This window comes from Mixophyes fleayi, chromosome 10 (genome assembly GCF_038048845.1).
Source record: "Mixophyes fleayi isolate aMixFle1 chromosome 10, aMixFle1.hap1, whole genome shotgun sequence".
In the NCBI taxonomy this organism is placed as follows: domain Eukaryota; kingdom Metazoa; phylum Chordata; class Amphibia; order Anura; family Limnodynastidae; genus Mixophyes; species Mixophyes fleayi.
In genome coordinates, this window is record NC_134411.1 from 66,503,970 (window position 1) to 66,508,463 (window position 4,494).

The 4,494-nt window shown below is 34.5% G+C and overlaps 1 non-coding gene across 1 annotated transcript; it reads right to left on the reverse strand.

The window, feature by feature from the left end:
* Positions 1-4,183: 4,183 nt before the first annotated feature.
* TRNAD-GUC (transfer RNA aspartic acid (anticodon GUC)) lies at positions 4,184-4,255 on the reverse strand. The gene has a single exon. It is a non-coding gene; the product is annotated as a tRNA-Asp (tRNA).
* Positions 4,256-4,494: the final 239 nt, after the last annotated feature.

A 4,494-nucleotide genomic window follows, 5' to 3' on the forward strand; every position in this document is an offset into this window, starting at 1 on the left:
ATTGTTATCCCTTTTTATGCATAATAATGGCTTGCTTTAATTCTGTTACCTTTTGCCATTAACACTCATTAAAAATGCCCTGCTAAATGACGTAAAACAACTGACACAAAATATTGTGGCACAGAGGACAATAGTATATGTTTTCTAAAATTGGGAATTTTTTATGTTTTTGGCTAATCTAAAGTGTTTGTTAATCACCTGATAAATTAAATTTTTGGCCAAAATGATTTTTTCTAAATGACTTTAAAAGAAAGTGTACATAAACTATGAATGTGGGCAAAAAAGGTTAGTTGTATATAAACTAAGGTTAATGCATAAATATTACTGTCTTTTCCTGTATCACGGCAGGAAATAATCGTACTAGCATGCAACACTTCCCACAAGTGCTTATGTTACAGAAAAAATAAAAATTGTTAAGGACTCCCCTTTGGGGAATCGAACCCCGGTCTCCCGCATGACAGGCGGGGATACTCACCACTATACTAATGAGGAATAACTTGACATGTGTTTTTGGGAAAACTCCCTCCAATGGGGAGATTTTAATGCCATCTCTGCCGCTAATCAGAAGATGCACAACTTAAATTAACATTTTCCTGAATGGTAAGCTACTTTGCTTGATGCAAAAGTAAACAAAAATGTGTAGTTAGCGGGATTGTTGCCAAACAGAGAGAATTGAAAAAAAACATAGACTGCATTATTTACATGACCTTGAGTAGAGAGAGTGTAAGATTAAGCTAAAGCAGTATTTTCCTGGCACAGTATATATTTGCCGCTGTTTTTCGGGTTTTCGTCAGGAGACACTCCTGTACAGTCATGCATGGATAATCTGCTACACTACAATATGACTCGAAGGACATTTTATGAAATTAATGCTCCAAAACATTTAAAAAAGATGTTTCTTATCCCTTTCAAGAAATATATTTAGCTATATTTTCCTGCATATTTTTATCTCTTTTTATGCATAATAATGGCTTGCTTTAATTCTGTTACCTTTTGCCATTAACACTCATTAAAAATGCCCTGCTAAGTGACGTAAAACAACTGACACAAAATATTGTGGCACAGAGGACAATAGTATATGTTTTCTAAAATTGGGAATTTTTTATGTTTTTGGCTAATCTAAAGTGTTTGTTAATCACCTGATAAATTAAATTTTTGGCCAAAATGATTTTTTCTAAATGACTTTAAAAGAAAGTGTACATAAACTATGAATGTGGGCAAAAAAGGTAAGTTGTATTTAATCTAAGGTTAATGCATAAATATTACTGTCTTTTCCTGCATCACGGCAGGAAATAATCGTACTAGCATGCAACACTTCCCACAAGTGCTTATGTTACAGAAAAAATAAATAATGTTAAGGACTCCCCTTCTGGGAATCGAACCCCGGTCTACCACGTGACAGGTGGGGATACTCACCACTATACTAACAAGGAATAACTTGACATATGCGTTTGGGAAAACTCCCTCCAATGGGGAGATTTCAATGCCATCACTGCCGCTAATCAGAAGATGTACAACTTAAATCAACATTTTGCTGAATGGTAAGCTGCTTTGCTTGATGCAAAAGTAAAAAAAAATGTGTAGTTAGCGGGATTGTTGCCAAACAGAGAGAATTGAAAAAAACATAGACTGCATTATTTACATGACCCTGAGTAAAGAGAGTGTAAGATTAAGCTAAAGCAGTATTTTCCTGGCACAGTATATATTTGCCAGCTGTTTTTTGGGTTTTCGTCAGGAGACACTCCTGTACAGTCATGCATGGATAATCTGCTACACTACAATATGACTCGAAGGACATTTTATGAAATTAATGCTCTAAAACATTTCAAAAAGATGTTTCTTATCCCTTTCAAGAAATTTATTTAGCTATATTTTCCTGCATATTGTTATCCCTTTTTATGCATAATAATGGCTTGCTTTAATTCTGTTACCTTTTGCCATTAACACTGATTAAATATGCCCTGCTAAATGACGTAAAACAACTGACACAAAATATTTTGTCACAGAGGACAATAGTATATGTTTTATAAAATTGGGAATTTTTAATGTTTTTGGCTAATCTAAAGTGTTTGTTAATCATCTGATAAATTACATTTTTGGCCAAAATGATTTTTTCTAAATGTCTTTAAAAGAAAGTGTACATAAACTATGAATGTGGGCAAAAAAGGTAAGTTGTATTTAAACTAAGGTTAATGCATAAATATTACTGTCTTTTCCTGCATCACGGCAGGAAATAATCGTACTAGCATGCAACACTTCCCACAAGTGCTTATGTTACAGAAAAAATAAAAAATGTTAAGGACTCCCCGTCTGGGAATCGAACCCCGGTCTCCCGCATGACAGGCGGGGATACTCACCACTATACTAACGAGGAATAACTTGACATGTGTTTTTGGGAAAACTCCCTCCAATGGGGAGATTTTAATGCCATCTCTGCCGCTAATCAGAAGATGCACAACTTAAATTAACATTTTCCTGAATGGTAAGCTGCTTTGCTTGATGCAAAATTAAACAAAAATGTGTAGTTAGCGGGATTGTTGCCAAACAGAGAGAATTGAAAAAAAACATAGACTGCATTATTTACATGACCTTGAGTAGAGAGAGTGTAAGATTAAGCTAAAGCAGTATTTTCCTGGCACAGTATATATTTGCCGCTGTTTTTCGGGTTTTCGTCAGGAGACACTCCTGTACAGTCATGCATGGATAATCTGCTACACTACAATATGACTCAAAGGACATTTTATGAAATTAATGCTCCAAAACATTTAAAAAAGATGTTTCTTATCCCTTTCAAGAAATATATTTAGCTATATTTTCCTGCATATTTTTATCTCTTTTTATGCATAATAATGGCTTGCTTTAATTCTGTTACCTTTTGCCATTAACACTCATTAAAAATGCCCTGCTAAGTGACGTAAAACAACTGACACAAAATATTGTGGCACAGAGGACAATAGTATATGTTTTCTAAAATTGGGAATTTTTTATGTTTTTGGCTAATCTAAAGTGTTTGTTAATCACCTGATAAATTAAATTTTTGGCCAAAATGATTTTTTCTAAATGACTTTAAAAGAAAGTGTACATAAACTATGAATGTGGGCAAAAAAGGTAAGTTGTATTTAAACTAAGGTTAATGCATAAATATTACTCTTTTCCTGCATCACGGCAGGAAATAATCGTACTAGCATGCAACACTTCCCACAAGTGCTTATGTTACAGAAAAAATAAAAATTGTTAAGGACTCCCCGTCAGGGAATTGAACCCCGGTCTCCCACGTGACAGGCAGGGATACTCACCACTATACTAACGAGGAATAACTTGACATGTGTTTTTGGGAAAACTCCCTCCAATGGGGTGATTTTAATGCCATCTCTGCCGCTAATCAGAAGATGCACAATTTAAATCAACATTTTGCTGAATGGTAAGCTGCTTTGCTTGATGCAAAAGTAAACAAAAATGTGTAGTTAGCGGGATTGTTGCCAAACAGAGAGAATTGAAAAAAAACATAGACTGCATTATTTACATGACCTTGAGTAGAGAGAGTGTAAGATTAAGCTAAAGCAGTATTTTCCTGGCACAGTATATATTTGCCCACTGTTTTTTGGGTTTTCGTCAGGAGACACTCCTGTACAGTCATGCATGGATAATCTGCTACACTACAATATGACTCGAAGGACATTTTATGAAATTAATGCTCCAAAACATTTCAAAAAGATGTTTCTTATCCCTTTCAAGAAATATATTTAGCTATATTTTCCTGCATATTTTTATCTCTTTTTATGCATAATAATGGCTTACTTTAATTCTGTTACCTTTTGCCATTAACACTCATTAAAAATGCCCTGCTAAATGACGTAAAACAACTGACACAAAATATTGTGGCACAGAGGACAATAATATATGTTTTCTAAAATTGGGAATTTTTTATGTTTTTGGCTAATCTAAAGTGTTTGTTAATCACCTGATAAATTAAATTTTTGGCCAAAATGATTTTTTCTAAATGACTTTAAAAGAAAGTGTACATAAACTATGAATGTGGGCAAAAAAGGTAAGTTGTATTTAAACTAAGGTTAATGCATAAATATTACTGTCTTTTCCTGCATCACGGCAGGAAATAATCGTACTAGCATGCAACACTTCCCAGAAGTGCTTATGTTACTGAAAAAATAAAAAATGTTAAGGACTCCCCGTCGGGGAATCGAACCCCGGTCTCCCACGTGACAGGCGGGGATACTCACCACTATACTAACGAGGAATAACTTGACATGTGTTTTTGGGAAAACTCCCTCCAATGGGGAGATTTTAATGCCATCTCTGCCGCTAATCAGAAGATGCACAACTTAAATTAACATTTTGCTGAATGGTAAGCTACTTTGCTTGATGCAAAAGTAAACAAAAATGTGTAGTTAGCGGGATTGTTGCCAAACAGAGAGAATTGAAAAAAAAAACATAGACTGCATTATTTACATGACCTTGAGTAGAGAGAGTGTAAGA